The sequence below is a fragment of the Oncorhynchus mykiss genome, chromosome 19, assembly GCF_057628025.1.
Source record: "Oncorhynchus mykiss isolate SJ-2025 chromosome 19, ASM5762802v1, whole genome shotgun sequence".
Classification (NCBI taxonomy): domain Eukaryota; kingdom Metazoa; phylum Chordata; class Actinopteri; order Salmoniformes; family Salmonidae; genus Oncorhynchus; species Oncorhynchus mykiss.
The window spans coordinates 47274196-47294135 of NC_143040.1; the positions used below are offsets into that span (position 1 = coordinate 47274196).

General features: G+C 47.0%; 1 pseudogene; it reads left to right on the top strand.

The window, feature by feature from the left end:
• Nucleotides 1–337: 337 nt before the first annotated feature.
• On the top strand, nt 338–17815 carry LOC110498343 (apolipoprotein B-100-like; annotated as a pseudogene).
• Nucleotides 17816–19940: the final 2125 nt, after the last annotated feature.

Sequence of the window (19940 nt, forward strand, 5' to 3'; positions counted from 1 at the left end):
CGTTACATGTTGAGTGCTTAGCAGGACAGGAACATGGTCAAATTCACGCACTTATCAAGAGAACATATGGTCATGCCTACTGCCTCTGATCTGGCAGACTCACTAAACACAAATGCATTGTTTGTAAATTATGTCTGAGTGTTGGATGTACCTCTGTACATTTTAAAAGCAAGAACATTGTGTCTTCTGCTTTGCTTAATATAAGGAATTTGAAATGATTTACACTTTTACTTGAGTATATTTAAGTATATTTATACTTAAGTATATTTGACCAATTCCATTTACTTTTGATTCTTAAGTATATTTAGAACCTAATACTTTTAGACTTTTACTCAAGTAGTATTTCACTGGATGACTTTCACTTTTACTTGAGTAACTTTCCATTAAGGTATGTGCACTTTTACTCAAGTATGACAATTGGGTACTTTTTCCACCACCGATTTTTCATCTGTCTGTCCAGCTGCAAAATCATGGGCTTGATTGTGTTCAATAGAATCGCAGCAATATAATACCCTTTATTGTCCTAATCCCCATAATCATTTGTGCAACTCAAGTAAGTTGTGGGTTCTGAAAAGTGCTCTCTTTCTCTCTTCCTCAAGAATAAGACCTCAATATAATAAGTTAGTATATCGAGGAGGCATTGCATCAGCACTCTGTTAATAACCACTTCGCCACAATGTCCCGCACCTGCAAAATGGACACCGCCATGGGCTCCATAAAGAGCAACAAGATCTTTGATTCCACTGCATCCCTGCCAAAGGCAGTCCTGCTGGAGACCACCTTCAAATCCTTCAGGTATAACAGTGATATGTTAGAGGTTTTTTAAAAACTATAGAAACTATAAAATATATATTTGTTTAATAAAATGAAACATTTACTTAAAATGTTTCTTATTTAAAATAATATTGCATCAATATTGGTGTGATTACATTGATATCTTGTCTCCCCCTTTTTTCCCACTTCCATTTTCAAGGTCTGTATTGAAGGAAATGGATATGAACTGAGCCTTGAGGCCCTTTTTGGAGAGCAAGGTTTCACCCCTGTCTCCAAGGCCTGTACTGGGCTGGTCTCAAGATGCCAGACTCAGTCCAACAGGTGCTGGAAAACTGTATCATTTGATATATTGCTGCTCAAGGAATAGTCTTTTCGTTTGGCTTTTCAGTGTGAGCTGAAGTATTCAAAGACATTTTTAATCATCCATATCTTACAGGCCCCACAGGACCTCGTAAGAGACATTGGACAGAACCTCCAAAAGCTTGTCAGGGAACTGCACTCTCAAGACTCCGCTGAGGCCATGGCCTACCTAAGGATTCTTGGAGATGAAGTTGGATACATCAAGTCCAGTGAGATGGAGCACATGGCCCCGGACCCTAGCTATGAACTGACGTGTTCTTCAAGATAATGCCTCTTAAGGTAAATCATTGTTGACTGAATAGGTCATTCTGAGGGGGAAAGCATATAATAATATACAGTATGTGGAAACAATATAACTAAACAAAACAGTAAATTACAAATGAAGCTAAACATGATTTCAATTATTTCTATACATTTAGAGTATAACTGACCCACACCCAAAGTCTCTTTGTTTCAATTAGCCATGCAGTCTCTGATGTCCAGCGTTGACAATGAGCTTCATGCCCACTATATCTTCCTGGATTAGAGTTTTTCCCTTCCCTCTGTGTCTGGCTTACCCCTGAAATTCTCCTTGTCTGGTGTCTTCGCCCCTGGAGCTAAGTGAGGTCTGAACTTTTCCCCTGGCATGGTAAACTGCCTGCTCTTTTGTTTCTATTCAATTAAATGTATAGGCCTTATGGAACCTGTTTGATGGATTTGGACTATATTTGGACAAATTCTTTCATTTATTTCGGATCCTAGGTAATTTTTATGTGTAAATTATGCCTTTCTTACCTGTAGCAGCTGTATTTCATGCAATCTAGTGATGTGGAGTATATTACACAAATGGGCCTCGACATTCCTGAGTTTGTGGTGGCTGGCATCGAGATGCACACCAGCATATACCATGAGAGTTCCCTGAGTGCCAAAGTCACCATTAGCAGTAATGTTATCAAACTCTTCATATCTGCACCCAAGGGAACCACTCAGCTTCTATTCAGTGTCTGGTGGGAATTACTCTAACTTCAACTTAAATTATTTTACTTCTAATAATTTAATTTTAAATATAAGTGGCACATTATGGTTAGCTCACATACTTATTAAGAATCCAGTTTGTATTAAATGCCATCATTTTTTAAATGTAGACCAACTTGACTTAAACCAGCCTCAACTTGCATCAGTTATATTAAGCATTACTATATGATGTAAAAAGTCATATTAAATATTCTTAAATTAAATTCCTACAACTCTTCAAAATCCAGAAAGAAGCTGATGTAAGTGTCCTCCACCCAGACTAAGATGGTGCCCTCTATAGGAGAGAGCATGACAGACTCCACTGAGTGCCAGCTCCTGTTTACTGGTATGAATATCTGCACCACACTGTGTTACGCCAACGCAAACTCAGACGATGCTCCATACTACCCCCTTACAGGGGAGAGCAGGTGAAGGCTGCGTCCATTGCTTGGATTTCCAAACATGATTGATTTCAACTGTATCATTCTATTTATTAAAATGATAATCTTTAAGAGACACATGTCTGTCAATCCATTAGGCTTGATGTGGAGCTCCAACCAACAGGGGAGGTCACAGAATACACTGCTGCCATTACTTCTGAAACTCTCAGAGGGGGCAAGGAGGGACGAAAGAAAATGGACTCTCTGAACCTATCCCCGAGGGTGGAAGGTATGTGTGTCCAATGGAGAACAAAAAAAATTGAATTAAGACGGACAAATGCCATAAATATCCATATAAAATCAATTGGGGTCTGCAGAGCGCAGACCACTTGACTTTTTCCATATTTTGTTACTTTACAGCCTTATTCTAAAATTGATTAAATTTTAAAAAATCCTCAATCTACAAACAATACTCTATAATGACAAAGCGATAACAGGTTTTTTAGGAATTTTAGCAAATTCATTAAAAATTTAAACAGAAATACCTTATTTAAGTAAGTATTCAGACTCTTTGCTATGATACCTGAAATTGAGCTCAGGTGCATCATGTTTCCATTGATCATCCTTGAAATGTTTTTACAACTTGATTGGCATCCACCTGTGGTAAATCAAATTGATTGGATATTATTTGGAAAGGCACACACGTTTTGTTTTGTGTGGAGGCATAGATCTGGGGAAGGGTACCAAATAATGTCTGCAGCATTGAAGGTCCCCAAGTACAAAGTGGCCTCCATTCTTAAATGAGAAACGTTTGGAACTACCTAGACTCTTCCTAGAGCTAGCTGCCTGACCAAACTGAGCAATCGGTCAGGGAGGTGACCAAGAACCCAATGGTCCCTCTGACAGAACTCCAGAGTGACTCTGTGGAGATGGGAGAACCTTCCAGAAGGACTACCATAGCCGCAGCACAAACAGGCCTTTATGGTAGAGGCTAGATGGAAAACACTCATCAGTAAAAGGCACATGACAGTCCGCTTGGAGTTTGCCAAAAGGCAGTTAAAGGCTCTCAAAACCATGAGGAACAAGATTGAACTCTTTGGCCTGAATGCCAAACATCATGTCTGGAGGGAACTTGGCACCACCCCTACGTTGAAGCATGGTGCTGGCAGCATCATGCTGTGGGGATGTTTTTCAACGGCAGCGACTTGGAGACTAGTCAGGATCGAGGAAAAGATGAACGGAGCAAAGTAGAGAGAGATCCTTGATGAAAACTTGCCCCAGAGCGCTCAGGATCTCAGACTGGGGTGAAGGTTCACCTTCCAACAAGACAACGACCCTAAGCACACAGCCAAGACAACACAGGAGTGGCTTTGTGTAATGAAGGGGCAGTGAGTCGAAAGCAGGTGCAGGTGAAACATTTTAATAAAACAAAACCAAGAACATGACACTAACATAAGGCAGAACGCCGATACAGAAGGACAATACCAACTGGTAAGTGAACATGGGAGAGTAACATATAAAGGGGAGGAAATAAAGGTAATGGAGTCCAGGTGTGAATCATAATGATTAACAGGTGTGTGTAATCTAGAGACGTCATATGCCGGGGGGGAGAAGCAGGAGCAGACATAATCCTCAGGATGAAACACAGGGGTCTCACTGCGGTGACGGTCTGCCTGTTCCCTCTGACGATGAACGGCGTGCTGGGGTCTCACGTGCGCATTGTTCCACACCTCCTCCATGTGCCGGAACTACTCATCTACTACAGGAGCCAGGGTCTGGCCCGGGGTCCATGGGGCCAGGGCCGGCTGGAAACCCAAAACACACTGGAAGGGGTTCAACCCAGTTGAGAAGTGACGTAGAGAGTTCTGGGCATATTCTGCCCAAGAAAGGAAATGTGCCCACTCAGCCTGCCGGTCCTGACAGTGACTCCTCAGGAACCTCCCCAGCCCCTGATTCATCCTCTCCACCTGCCCGTTAGACTGAGGCCGATACTCGGATGTGAGGCTAACCGTGACCCCGAGCTTCTCTAAGAAGGCCCTCCATACTCGGGATGTGAATTGGAGGCCACGGTCCGAAACGATGTCCTTCGGAAGGTCATAATGCCAGAAGACCTGCTGGAAGACTGAAAATCTATCCACTCCCACCAGAATGGTGAAGAAACCATCAGAAGGGGGAAGATCAGTAACAAAGTTAATGGATAGATGGAACCAAGGTTGCTGAGTCACGGGAAGTGGCAGGAGCGTCCCTGCTGGAGCATTTCCGGGGGGGAATTGGTTTCAGCACACACGGAACAGGAGTTGACATATCGAGTAACATCCTGCACCACAGTGGGCCACCAGTATTTCTCAGTGAGGGAATGGATAGTGCGAGAAATCTCTGGATGTCCAGCGATGACAGGTGTGTGCCCAGGTCAGCAGCCGATCTCTTAACCCTGTGGGAACGTAGATACGCATGGGAAGATAATTCTGAGGTGCGGGCTCCCTCTCTAGAGCCTGGTGAATGTCCACATCTACTTCCCAAACCACTTGTCCCACGACTCGGGATTATGGGATTATGGGTGCCCTCTGGCTAGGAGCCCCCCCCCCCTGAATCGTAAGTGTGGGACAGGGCATCGACCTTGATGCTCTTAGAACCTGGGCGATAGGTCAGCATGAAGTAGAACCTGGTGAAGATGAGGGCCCACGTGGCTTGGCACAGATTCAGTCTCCTCGCTGTCCGCATGTACTCAAGGTTCCGATGGTCGGTGAGGATGACGAATGGTTCCTTGGTGCCCTCCAGCCAGTGTCTCCACTCCTCTAATGCCAACTTCACCACCAAGAGCTCCCGATCTCCAACGCCATATTTCCTCTCTGCGGGGGACAGTTTCTTGGAGAAGAAAGCACAAGGATACCATTTTAATGGGTCCCCCTGTCTTTGTGACTAAACTGCCCCCACACCCACCTCCGATGCGTCTACCTCAACCACAAATGGTAGATTGTGATCTGGGTGTTTTAGCAAGGGGCCGGAGGTGAAACGCTCCTTGAGGAGACGAAAGTCCTCGTCGGCTGCTGGAGACCAAACCAACCTACGAGACCCACCCTTGAGGAGGGAGGTGAGAGGGGCAGCGACGGCACTGAAGTTCCTGATGAAGCGGCGGTAAAAGTTGGCAAACCCCAAAAACCGCTGTAATCCTTTGATGGTGGTTGGGACTGGCCATGACCTTACCGCATCTACCTTCTTCCTCACTCCCTGCAGGCTGATTTGGTAGCCCAAGAAGGAGACAGCCCTCTGGTGGAATTGGCACTTCTCCGCCTTGATGAACAGGTGGTAATCCAAGACTGCTATAATGCGAGTGATGTGATCTTCCAGGTTGGTCGAGAAGATCAGGATGTCATCGATGTACACAATCACCTGACGTCCGAGCATGTCCCTGGACACCTCATTGACGAATGCCTGGAACACTGACGGAACATTGGTTAAGCCAAAGGGCATAACCAAGTACTCGCATTGACCAGACATCATGCTGTACGCCCTCTTCCACTCATCCCCCTCCCGGATGCAAATGAGATTGTAGGCACTCCACAGGTCCAGTTTGGTGAAGAACTGGGACTCGCGGAGCTGCTCGATGGCTGACGGCACCAGCGGGAGAGGGTACCGATACCTTGTGGTGACGTCTCGATTACCGTGGACTCAATGACAAAGGCGTCCTCCCTCCTTCTTGGCCACGAAGAAGAAACCAACCAATGCAGGGGACGTGTACCAGCGGATGAAACCCTGTTGGAGCGCCTCTTGAATGTAGTCCTCCGTGGTCTGGGTCTCAGCCACCAACAGAGGGTAGATGCATCTGCACGGAGGTGTAGCACCGGAAAACTACTCAATGGTAAAGTCCCAGGGTCGATGAGGAGGGAGACAGGTAGCGCAGGTCTTGGAGGATACCTCCCTTAGACCCTGATATTCCATTCAGGTGACCAGTTGGGGATTCTCATCCTCGACCATGAGATGGTAGGGTTGTGGCGCTGAAGCCAAGGTAGGCCGAGGATGATCTTGTGAACTAGTGCACTGGTGATGAAGGGTATGTTTTCCTGGTGATTGGGCTCCACGGTGAGGTTGAGTGTTTGGGTGATGTGTGTGATGGTTCCGGATCCTAGAGATCGACAGTAGAGACTTTGAACCGGTAAAGGAGAGGAGAGCGGGTAGGTAGTAATATTGAGAGAGGAGGCAAGGGTCTGAGTCCCCCGAGGTGCCGGAATCCACTAAAGCTGTAGACACAGGGCATGAGGGACAGGCAGCCAGAGTGATGGTACTACAAATAATCTAACAGGAAGAGCAGTAGATGGAATACCCCTACCTCCATGGGTTCAGGCCCTGATGCCAAACACTCACCGAAGGAGGGAGAGAAGCGATGAAGAGGAGGTTATCCAGACGGATGGCCATCTCAATGAGTGCGTCCAGGGTGAGGTTGTCATCTCGGTTGGCCAGTTCCATCTGGATCTCCTCGCGCAGACCTCTTCTAAATAACGTGCTGAGCGCCGGCTCATTTCATCCACTGGTAACTGCTACTGTCCGGAAGGTAAGCGCATACTCAGCAGCTGTCTGATTCCCCTGCTGGAGCTGAAGCAGATGCTCACCTCCCTCTCTGCCCTCCGCGGGATGATCGAAAATACATGAACCCCTCATAAAACCCAAGAAGACTATCAAAAAGAAAATAGCAAAAGGAGAATGGGAAATACACGCTGGTTGACTTGCCTAACATGCAAGACGAACTGGCACAGAGAGATAGGAAACACAGGGATACATACACTTGGGGAAATAAGCGACACCTGGAGGGAGTGGAGACAATCACAGGAACAGGTGAAATAGATCAGGGCGACACATAAGGCAGAATGCCGATACACAAGAACAATACCAACTGGTGAGTGAACATGGGAGAGTGACATATAAAGGGGAGGAAATTATGAAGGTAGTGGAGTCCAGGTGTGAATCATAATGATTAACAGGTGTGCGTAATGATGAGTGCCAGGGCCCTCATTTATCAATGTTGCCTACAAACATAAATGTTCGTAAAACATGCATGCAATAATTTATAAGCAAAGTGTGGGATTTATTCATTTGTACTTATACTTGAGAATGTGCGTACATTTAAGCACACCTCTGACCATGCGTACACACAGCACCTTGTGGTAGAAAAGTCAAACTGCTAATGAAATACCATCCACCAAATGGAGAAAGGATTGACATACTGTATCAAATAATAAACTATGAAGAAAAAAGATAATACATTAATGGTTTATTCATGTATTTCTTTCATAGACACTTATGCTACTAATAGTTTTCTCAGGGTGCTATCAAATTCATAAATATGAACCCATTTAAGCCTAATTAAATAATAAAATAAATTAGAAAGGGAGTGGAATGTAAGGTTGGAGGCAATTTAGTTAAACCAGTTAAATAATATTAAAGGCAACACTGAGGCATCGTGACTTGTCCAACATGGTAAATCTTGCATTGCTGGAGGATCTGGCACAAGCTGCATTACGCAGGGAGCGTGTTTTCAGGGAGCGTGTTTTTAGAAAGGGAGACGAAACGCACCAATGCCATCCCAGTGCATACCCAAGTCCTCTCTACCCTGGGATTTTTGAAGGGAGATTGAGGATCGGTCTGGCATTTCACAACCAACCATGAGCCGAATCTTGCCTGCAGCCCTTGTGGCATAATTTCATTGACCCCACAATACATACGGTTTCCACTGCTGTGCAACAGGCCAGAGTGAAAGGGATACCATAGCTGGATTTCCCAATGTCATTGGAGCAATTGACTGCACCCACATCACAATAAAAGCACCATCATTGAACAAATTCAACTTATTCAACTGAAAAGGTTTCCATTCTGTCAATGTGCAGGTCCTCTGTGATTCAAATTTGGCTTTGTTGAATGTAGTGGCCAAACGGCCAAGTGGGACACACGATTCATTCATTGTGCAGGACAGTTCAGTTGGCCCTAACCTCCAGGAAGGAGCTGTTGAGGACGGATGGCTTATTGGTAAGTGACTTATGTTTTATTTGCAAGGTTTTATTTGCCATGTTAGACCTCTACTGGGAAACAATATCTGAATGTTGTGTTCAATACTGCAGGACACCGGGGCTACCCATTAAAACCATGGCTGATGACTCCCCTCACAAACATCTCAAACCAACAAGAGGCAAAGTACAACCAAGCCCACGCACGCACAAGAGCAACAGTGGAGCGCACCATAGGCCTGCTGAAAGGGCATTGCCTGGCTGCAATACCAGCCTAGCAAGGTTTGCCTCTACAATGACATTCCTTCAAATGCCATTACGTGAATGTAATACAATGTGCACATTCCTTTTTAGGTTTGCTACATTGTCAAGGCTTGCAGTGTGCAACATTGCAATCAAAAATGGCATTCCCCTGAATGATCCACCCAGACCCACTCGCCAAAGAGGACACCCTTCTTGTAGGCCTGGGGATGAGGGGTCAGCCAAATCACCCACATCTGTCAAGATTTCATGTTTTTTTTTATTTTTGTTGTATTAATTTTGTTACATTTATTTTGTTATATTTATTGTCAAGAAAAAATATTGAGATGTGGTCCATGTCTGAATATTGTTGCAAAAATAAAGCTTGACATACCATCAGTTGGTGTGTCTGGTATTCCTTCAGGGTCTACGAGAGGGTCCTCAGTATCACCATCACAAATGATGCCACTGAGGTCTCTCCAATTATGCTGCCAATGTGCTGGTCCATAGCAGACAGTGGAGAGTCACTCTTCCCTCCTCCTGTTGCACTTGTCATTTTTGTGGATCAAGCCATTGCTGAGGGCTCCAAAAAGTATGGCTTCTTTTGTTTCCACTTTGGTGATCAAAAGTATATTTTGATCACCAAAGTAATATTTCTGCGTCCGAATAGTTTTTTTGGGGGGAGGAACAGGAGCAGATGTGACACTTTTGGTACAAGCCTCTGAATGTCCTTGAGCGACCAAGCTAGAGCCCGGACTTGAAACCGATCGAACATCTCTGGAGAGACCTGAAAATAGCTGTGCAGCGACGCTCCCCATTCAACTTGACAGAGCTTGATAGGATCTGCAGAGAAAAATGGGAGAAACTCCACAAATACAGGTGTTTGTAGCGTCAAACTCAAGAGACTCGAGGCTGTAATCGCCGCCAAAGGTTCCTCACCAAATTAGAGTAGAGGGTCTGAATACTTATGTAAATGTGAGTTTTCAGTTTTCATTTTTTTATACAATTGCAAACATTTCTAAATACCTGTTTTTGCTTTGTCATTATTGTCACGCCCTGACCATAGTTTACTTTGTATTTTCTATGTTTTGATTGGTCAGGGTGTGATCTGAGTGGGCATTCTATGTTACATGTCTAGTTTGTCTAGTTCTATGTTCGGCCTGATATGGTTCTCAATCAGAGGCAGGTGTTCGTCATTGTCTCTGATTGGGAACCATATTTAGGTAGCCTGGGTTTCACTGTGTGTTTGTGGGTGATTGTTCCTGTCTATGTGTTTTTCACCAGATAGGCTGTTTTAGGTTTTCGTTACGTTCATCACGTTCTTTATTTTGTACTGTTTGTATTTAGATTCGTGTTGCTATAGTCACAATAAACATGGATCGTAATCTACACGCCGCATTTTGGTCCGACTCTCCTTCTCACCAAGAAAACCATAATAGAATCACCCACCACCAACGGACCAAGCAGCGTGTCAACAGGCAGGAGCAGCGCGAGGAGAAGCGCAATAAGGATTTCTGGACATGGGAGGAAATCCTCGACGGGAGAGGACCCTGGGCTAAACCAGGGGAGTGTAGCCGCACTAAGGTGCAGCGGGAGAAGAAACAACAGGAACAGCCCAAGGAGGAGTACAGTATGGAGTATACTACTTGGGAGGAGATCGACAGGTGGGCGGCCGACCCAGGGAGAGTGCCGGAGCCCGCCTGGGATTCGCTGGAGCAGTGCGAGGAAGGTTACCGTAGAATGGAGGCGGTGAAAGCAGAGAGGCGCTGGTATGAGAAGGCAGCTCGGCGACGCGGATGGAAGCTTGAGAGGCAGCCCCAAAAATGTCTTGGGGGGGGGCTAACAGGGAGTATGGCTATGCCAGGTAGGAGACCTGGGCAGACTCCCTGTGCTTACCGGGGGGCTAGAGAGACCGGACAGGCACCGTGTTATGCAGTGGTGCGCACGGTGTCTCCAGTGCGGGTGCATAGCCCGGTGCGGTATATTCCAGCTCCGCGTGTCTGCCGGGCTAGATTGAGCGTCGAGCCTAATGCCATGAAGCCGGCTCTACGCAGCTGGTCCCCAGTGCGTCTCCTTGGGCCGGTTTACATGGCACCAGCCTTGTGCTCGGTGTCTCCGGTTCGCCTGCATAGTCCAGTGCGGGCTATTCCACCTCGCCGCACTGGCAGGGCGACCGTGAGTATTCAACCAGGTAAGGTTGGGCAGGCTCGGTGCTCAAGAGCTCCAGTGCGCCTGCACGGTCCGGTTTTTCCAGTACCACCTCCACACCCCAGCCCTCCGGTAGCAGCTCCCCGCACCAGGCTTCCTGTGCGTGTCCTCGGCCCAGTACCACCAGTGCCAGCACCACGCATCAGGCCTACAGTGCGCCTCGCCTGTCCAGCGCTGCCAGAGCCTCCCTCCTCTTCAGCGCTGTCGGAGTCTCCCGCCTGTTTAGCGCTGTTAGAGCCTTCCTTCTCTACAGCGCTGCCGGAGTCTCCCGCCTGTTCAGAGCTGCCAGTTAGCATAGAGCTGCCAGTTTGCAAAGAGCTGCCAGTTAGCATAGAGCTGCCAGTTAGCATAGAGCTGCCAGTTAGCATAGAGCTGCCAGTTAGCATAGAGCTGCCAGTTAGCATAGAGCTGCCAGTCTGCAAGGAGCTGCCAGTCTGCATGGAGCTGCCAGTCTGCAAGGAGCCGCCAGAGCTGCCTGTCTGCAGGATGCCGCCAAAGCTGCCAGTCTGCAAGGAGCCGCCAGAGCTGCCAGTCTGCAAGGAGCCGCCAGAGCTGCCAGTTAGCATGGAGCAGCCAGGGCCGCCAGTCAGTATGGAGCAGCCAGGGCCGCCAGTCAGCATGGAGCAGCCAGGGCCGCCAGTCAGCATGGAGCAGCCAGGGCCGCCAGTCAGCATGGAGCAGCCAGTCAGCATGGAGCAGCCAGTCAGCATGGAGCAGCCAGAGCTGCCAGTCAGCATGGAGCAGCCAGTCAGCATGGAGCAGCCAGGTCTGCCAGTCAGCATGGAGCAGCCAGTCAGCATGGAGCAGCCAGAGCTGCCAGTCAGCATGGAGCAGCCAGTCAGCATGGAGCAGCCAGAGCTGCCAGTCATCATGGAGCAGCCAGTCAGCATGGAGCAGCCAGATCTGCCAGTCGACCAGACTCTTCCAGATCTGCCAGTCGACCAGACTCTTCCAGATCCGCCAGTCGACCAGACTCTTCCAGATCCGCCAGTCGACCAGAATCTTCCAGATCCGCCAGTCGACCAGAATCTTCCAGATCCGCCAGTCGACCAGACTCTTCCAGATCCGCCAGTCGACCAGACTCTTCCAGATCTGCCAGTCGACCAGACTCTTCCAGATCTGCCAGTCGACCAGACTCTTCCAGATCTGCCAGTCGTCCAGACTCTTCCAGATCTGCCAGTCGTCCAGACTCTTCCAGATCTGCCAGTCGTCCAGACTCTTCCAGATCTGCCAGTCGTCCAGACTCTTCCAGATCTGCCAGTCGTCCAGACTCTTCCAGATCTGCCAGTCGTCCAGACTCTTCCAGATCTGCCAGTCGTCCAGACTCTTCCAGATCTGCCAGTCGTCCAGACTCTTCCAGATCTGCCAGTCGACCAGACTCTTCCAGATCTGCCAGTCGACCAGACTCTTCCAGATCTGCCAGTCGTCCAGACTCTCCCAGATCTGCCAGTCGACCAGATTCTCCCAGATCCGCCAGTCGACCAGATTCTCCCAGATCCGCCAGTCGACCAGATTCTCCCAGATCCGCCAGTCGACCAGATTCTCCCAGATCCGCCAGTCGACCAGATTCTCCCAGATCCGCCAGTCGACCAGATTCTCCCAGATCCGCCAGTCGACCAGATTCTCCCAGATCTGCTAGTCGACCAGGATCTGCTGAAACCGCCAGCCAGCCAGGTTCTGGTAGTTTCTACTACCTGCCTGGGCTTCCTCTCAGTGCTGAGCTTCTTCTCAGTGCTGAGCTTCTTCTCAGTGCTGAGCTTCTTCTCAGTGCTGAGCTTCTTCTCAGTGCTGAGCTTCTTCTCAGTGCTGAGCTTCTTCTCAGTGCTGAGCTTCCTCTCAGTGCTGAGCTACCCATCTGTCCCGAGTTACCTCTGTCCCGAGCTGTCCCTCTGTCCCATGTTATCATTGTGGTGGGTAACCTATTTAGGGACGTTTAGGAGGGGGATTAAAACTGTCATGGAGTGGGGTCCACGTCCAGCGCCAGAGCCGCCACCGCGGACAGATGCCCACCCAGACCCTCCCCTATAGGTTCAGGTTTTGCGGCCGGAGTCCGCACCTTGGGGGGGGGGGGTACTGTCACGCCCTGACCATAGTTTACTTTGTATTTTCTATGTTTTGATTGGTCAGGGTGTGATCTGAGTGGGCATTCTATGTTACATGTCTAGTTTGTCTAGTTCTATGTTCGGCCTGATATGGTTCTCAATCAGAGGCAGGTGTTCGTCATTGTCTCTGATTGGGAACCATATTTAGGTAGCCTGGGTTTCACTGTGTGTTTGTGGGTGATTGTTCCTGTCTATGTGTTTTTCACCAGATAGGCTGTTTTAGGTTTTCGTTACGTTCATCACGTTCTTTATTTTGTACTGTTTGTATTTAGATTCGTGTTGCTATAGTCACAATAAACATGGATCGTAATCTACACGCCGCATTTTGGTCCGACTCTCCTTCTCACCAAGAAAACCATTACAATTATGGGGTATTGTGTGTGGATTGATGAGGAGAAAAAAACAATTGAATCAATTTTAAAATAAGGCTGTAACGTCACAAAATGTGGAAAAAGTCAAGGGGTCTGAATACTTTCCGAATGCACTGTATCTGTCCTCTCCATATTAGGTGCTGAGCCCACAGAGGCGACCGTAACACTGAAGTACTGCAAGGACACTCTAACCACTGACGTCCAGATCCCTGATTACGACAGGGATAAAGCTGGCTGTCACAGACGGCAACGTCAAGGGGAAGAAGATGCGTGGCACAATATTTCACAGTTGTTTCTAGTTGGCCGTTCCAGGTAAAATAAATCACAGTGTTGTAATTCTTTCCAGTCTTCCTCTGTGCAAAAAGTCATTATGAGATATGCTAAGTGTCAGACAGCTTTTTCTCTGTGATGTGTGACCTGACAATGTCAATAACAAAATGTAACTGCAAACAGTAATGATTAAAGTCTTACATCTGGTTTTCCCATACATATGACAACAAGTTTGAGGTGAAGATGAAGTCCGACCTGAACTCTGAGATTCAAAACTCATCCCAAATACAGAAGATTACCAGAGGCAGCTACAAAAGCTCATTGATGACATACTAGATCAGAAAGTGGCTAAAACTGATATGAAAGTGCAGCACATTGTTACCAAAGCCATTGAGGTGAGGGATGTTGCTGCTGTGTTTGAAATATATTTTGGTTAATGCCATCGGCAGTAATTTTTCCAATTGTCTACTCCCAATTGCAGCAGTTTTGTTTCCATTGATAACATTTCTCTACAAAAAGTATCAATCACAAAGTATCTCTTTTTAGGCAAGCAACATTTAGACAAGGTTGCTTCACAAGGTTGCTGGAAGAAACAAGAGGAGCCTCGCTGAACTCACTCTGCTCACCGGGCCTGAGAATCTGTTCCTTCAATCGTAAGTATCTGACAATTCACATATTAAATGGGTAGGGGTTATTTCCATTTCAATCCATTCAATTCAGGAGATAAAATTAAATCTCAATTTAATAATGGCAAAGTGTCAGGGGAAACAGAATAAATTCATCACTAGTGACAATAAGTTAATTTGTCACTTTCTTGTTTTTTTGTTTATTTGTTTTTACAACAGTGACAGCCCTTACAAAAAAAGATTGCAGTTTTAAAACTGTAACTGCAGTTCCACTGCAAACTTACTGCAGTAAAAAAAATGGTGTTATTTTGGACGCAGTATTTGCAGCATACTGCAGTTCTACTGCATTCTAACTACAGTTATACTACAGTGTACTGCAATTATACTGAACTTTGACTCAAACCTTTTTTCGTAAGGGAGTTTATTCAGATACCAGTTCAACCAGAACAAAATGGTTGTCTACCTTGTTGAGCCTTTGGGAGGAAAATCTTCTGAAGAGCTAAACTTTCCCACTACCCTGTACATTCCTTCGATCAATGTTACTGAAATAGGTTGGATGACTCCTGCCAATGAGACCCAAATCCTAACTTTCACCATACCCAGCTCTTTTGATGTCATGCTGCCCTTGCTTATCTTTGCTGAGGTGACCTCCAAAGTGATCAGCAACTTCTACAAATGGGACGGATCCATCTCTGGGGGAAACAACACTGTTGATGCTCCCAGCTATATTGCTCATTATAAACTGGGTGGTTTGAGCCCTGAATGCTGATTGGCTGACAGCCGTGGTATATCAGAACATATACCACGGGTATGACAAACCTTTTATTTTTATTGCTCTAATTACATTGGTAACCAGTTTATAATAGCAATAAGGCACCTCGGGGGTTTGTGATATTTATTATTACTTACATACAACGGGTTACCAACATATTCAAATAATGATTGACATATTTTAATTAAAAACGTTATTTTGATGAATGTATTGATACTATTTCATCCTACCACAAGATATAGTCCAGGAACAAATCTATGGTTGCTACCCATGCCGGCTGGTCGTTCGTTCTATTCTAATAGAATAGAACGATATCACCATATCACAATGACACCATATCACAATGACAATGGTTTCATCCAATGATTTCAGGAACTGTGGAAGATAATCTGAAGTACCTCATCAAGGGTCCCTGAGCCACAGTTTCATTGATGCCAGCTTCATTGTCCTTGAAACCTTGAGTGTGACAGACAAACTGAATGCCCGGGCCAATGACAAGATTGAAGCCTCAAGTCCCCTGGGCATGCAGACCTTTCTGTACTACTCTGCGAAGTCAGAGCACTTCTGAAGAGGTCACAGGGGACGATAACTTGGATGGAACCATCAGAGTGGGCTCATTGAAAGCTGACTCTTCCTACAGCCATAACTATGCCATTCGCCCCCTCAAAAGAGAAGGAAGAAGAGAGTACAACCTGCGGGTGAACTCGACACTTATCCAGGCTCACAACATGATCAAGGGAGTGTATGCCAATTACAAGTTGTCCATTGTGTCCAAATCCAATGTGCAGGACGATGCCCTCAAGCATATGGCAGAGCTCAACTACAAGGATGGCCAACTATCCCTGAAGTGTGATGCTGTTTCCAACACTCTGGCCAATATACTTAACAATAAAGTTGAGCTTGGAATCTCCAGTGAGGTAATCATTTTGAGAGTCCCAGGCTAATGATGCAACAAACACGGGCTTACTCCCTTCTCACAGGATCCATGAACTCTGATGGTCTTGAAGTCAACTCTGAAGGCTCCCTTACCTTTAAAGATGGCCATGGATTATATAAGTCCACTGTGACAGTGAACAGAAATGGACTGGTTACCAGTGGCACCAACAGCATGCAGTGCAGTCCCTTGACATTTGAAAACATCTACAATGGTGACATAGTGGCACCACCCTGACCTCCACGACCAAAGGAATGGCTGAAGAAAGCAGTGTCAAGCTAAGTTTGGAGGGCAGAATATCAAGTACTGAGGCTTCACTAGGTAGGCAGTACCGTCAGAGGCAACGCCTATGATTCAAACGCAAGAAGCACAATTAAACTGGCATTGAACAGGAGGGGACCTTCCCCAACAACATGAAGGGATCTCTGCAGGACATGAAGACAGAAAACACCCATGGTCTGAGTCTCACATTATGGACCCTGGCTTTCTGCTCTTAGACAGACTACTTCATCTGTGAGGATGATACAAACATGATATAAAGGTTGGCATGAAGCCTTGTTTTACCTCCATTGACATGAACAATTATCTCAAGTTCTTTGACCTCCGTATGACCAATGAAGGCCACGTGAAGATGAAGCCTACCAAGCTAAACCGGACTGGAATTGTAAGAGGAGCCTACGGAGAAGAACATGAGCTCAGGCACACTTTCTGACCTACAGTAGCTGGCACACTGAAGTTTAGCACAACTGGGAAGATCATGGATGCACAGATGAGACACAACTGTGAAATTTAAATTGCAGGACTGACCTCCAGTGTCAATGTCAATGCCAACAGTGATGGTCTGGTGGACCTGTTTGGGAAGCAAACTGGGCAGCTCTACAGCAAGTTGCTTGTGAAAGTAGAGCCTCTTGCACTTGCTTATTCACATGACTGCCTGGCCTCAACCACACCTGCTAGAGAGTGGAGAATCTGCTGCTCACCTGGATAACACATTTGACGGTCTTCTAACACCCAGTGAACAGTCATTGACCTAGAAGACTAAATCCAAGTTTGACAACCACACTTATAATCAAGACTTATAACAATGCTGAGAAGCTCAGAGAAGGAAAATCAAGAATTCAATGCCTCCAGTTTCTTGAAGTTTGACAAGAACAGTGACTCACATATCGTCAAGCCTCCCTTCATTAAAATACTTCCAGCTGCTTTTGAGCTTCTCATGAATGCTGTTGTCAATGCTCCGGAGGCCATGCAACAATATATCATCAGTTTAGACATTAACCAGCTAATTGGTGGGCTAAGACTTCATTTGGACAATCTGCAAGTCAGTGACAAGTCAATGAGAGAGATTGATTTTGAGTACAAAGTGAATGAGGTGAAAGAGAAACGGATTCTTTTGACACAAGAGTATGCTGTGACACTGGAAGACTTGAAGGCCTCTGTGGAGAATGAACTCCACCAAAATCCGAGACCTGATGGCTACAGTCATGAGTGGAGAGTGGAGAGTGGAGACTTTCAAATGCCATTCCTCTCACAAATTGGAAATCAACTGAAGGACTTTGATTACCATTTTAAAATCAGAGAGACAATTGTCCGAGCTATTGATGCAATTGAGGATGTCATCAGACAGATTGATCTACAGAAGCTAGGCGACAGACGTGTTGCCTGGTTGGGGGACATTGATGGTAGATTTAGAATCAAAGAAAAACTTCAAGATAAAATTAATGATTTGAAACAGGTTATTGAGACCTTTGATGTCACAATGTTTTTCCAGGATCTGAAGGATTACTGATTAATGATCCAAAACATAAAGCAAAATCTACAATGGAATGGTTCAAAAATAAACATATCCAGGTGTTAGAATGGCCAAGTCAAAGTCCAGACCTGAATCCAATCGAGAATCTGTGGAAAGAACTGAAAACTGCTGTTCACAAATGCTCTCCATCCAACCTCGCTGAGCTCTAGCTGTTTTGCAAGGAGGAATGGGAAAAAATTTCAGTCTCTCGATGTGCAAAACTGATAGAGACATACCCCAAGCGACTTACAGCTGTAATCGCAGCAAAAGGTGGCGCTACAAAGTATTAACTTAAGGGGGCTGAATAATTTTGCACGCCCATCTAAATCAACCTGAACTGAACAGGCTGTCCTGCAGCCTGTTCAGTTCAGGTTGATTTAGATGGTGGGAATGACGAGGTCAGTGAGAGAGGCACTAAAAAGGAGGAAATCTCAACCTCTGCTGTCTTTAGTGCATCTTGTTTAATATATCTTGGTCCTTGGCCACCTTGCGGATTTTCTCAATTAGTTTGTTCTGCTGAACAGAAATGTAGCCGACCTTGTTGGTTTAGGAGTCACTTGACTTTTGCATATAGATGAGTACCTCCTCTCCTCTGCCGTTAACTCTATCTCTCATATCTTGAAGAACTTTATATCATCGAAGGCTGTAGTATCAATCACATCTGTCATCATCTTTACGGCAACTTTTGGCTCTTTGAGTTGTTCCTATTATTTGAAGATTCTCCGGAAGAGCGATTCCATATGCTTCAATTTGATTATTAACATACAGTGCCTTGCGAAAGTATTCGGCCCCCTTGAACTTTGCGACCTTTTGCCACATTTCAGGCTTCAAACATAAAGATATAAAACTGTATTTTTTTGTGAAGAATCAACAACAAGTGGGACACAATCATGAAGTGGAACGACATTTATTGGATATTTCAAACTTTTAACAAATCAAAAACTGAAAAATTGGGCGTGGCAGCTCCTGGCTGACTGACGGCTCTGGCAGCTCCTGGCTAACTGACGGCTCTGGCAGCTCCTGGCTGACTGGCGGCTTTGGCAGCTCCTGGCTGACCGACGGCTTTGGCAGCTCCTGGCTGACTGACGGCTCTGGCAGCTCCTGACTGACGGGCGGCTCTGGCAGCTCCTGACTGACGGGCGGCTCTGGCAGCTCCTGACAGACGGGCGGCTCTGGCAGCTCAGGACAGACGGGAGACTCTGGGAGCGCTGGGCAGGAGGAAGGCTCTGGCAGCGCTGGACAGACGGGAGCACCTGTAGGGAGGAGACGGAGAGACAGCCTGGTGCGGGGGGCTGCCACCGGAGGGCTGGTGCGTGGAGGTGGCACCGGATAGACCGGACCGTGAAGGCGCACTGGAGGTCTCGAGCACCGAGCCTGCCCAACCCTACCTGGCTGAATGCTCCCCGTAGCCAGGCCAGTGCGGCGAGGTGGAATAGCCTGCACTGGGCTATGCTGGCAAACCGGGACACCATGCGTAGGGCTCGTGCCATGTACCCCGGCCCGAGGAGACGCACTGGAGACCAGATGCACTGAGCCGGCTTCATGGCACATGGCTCGATGCTCACTCTAGCCTGGCCAATACGAGGCACTGCAATGTACCGCACCGGGCTATGCCCGCGCACCGGGAACACCATGCGCCTCACGGCATAACACGGTACCTGCCCGGTCCCTCTCTCTCCACGGTAAGCACGGGGAGTTGGCTCAGGTCTCCTACCTGACTTAGCCACACTCCCCGTGTGCCCCTCCCAATAAGTTTTTGAGGCTGCCTCTCGGGCTTCCAGCCGCGCTGCTGTGCAACCTCCTCATAACGCTGCCTCCCGGCTTTCGCTGCCTCCAGCTCTGCCTTGGGGCGGCGATATTCCCCAGCCTGTGCCCAGGGTCCCTTGCCATCTAATATCTCCTCCCAAGTCCAGTTCTCCAGGTATCGCTGCCTCTCGTCACCACGCTACTTGGTTCTTTCTTGGTGGATGGTTGAGCACGGCCCGAAAACGGCGGGTGAACTCCGGGTAGTGGTCCAGAGTCTGGGCCGTTCCAGACAGCGTTGGCCCATTCCAGGGCTCTACCCGTCAAACAGGAGACGAGGAGGCTCACACTCTCTTCACCCGAGGGATTCGGACGAACG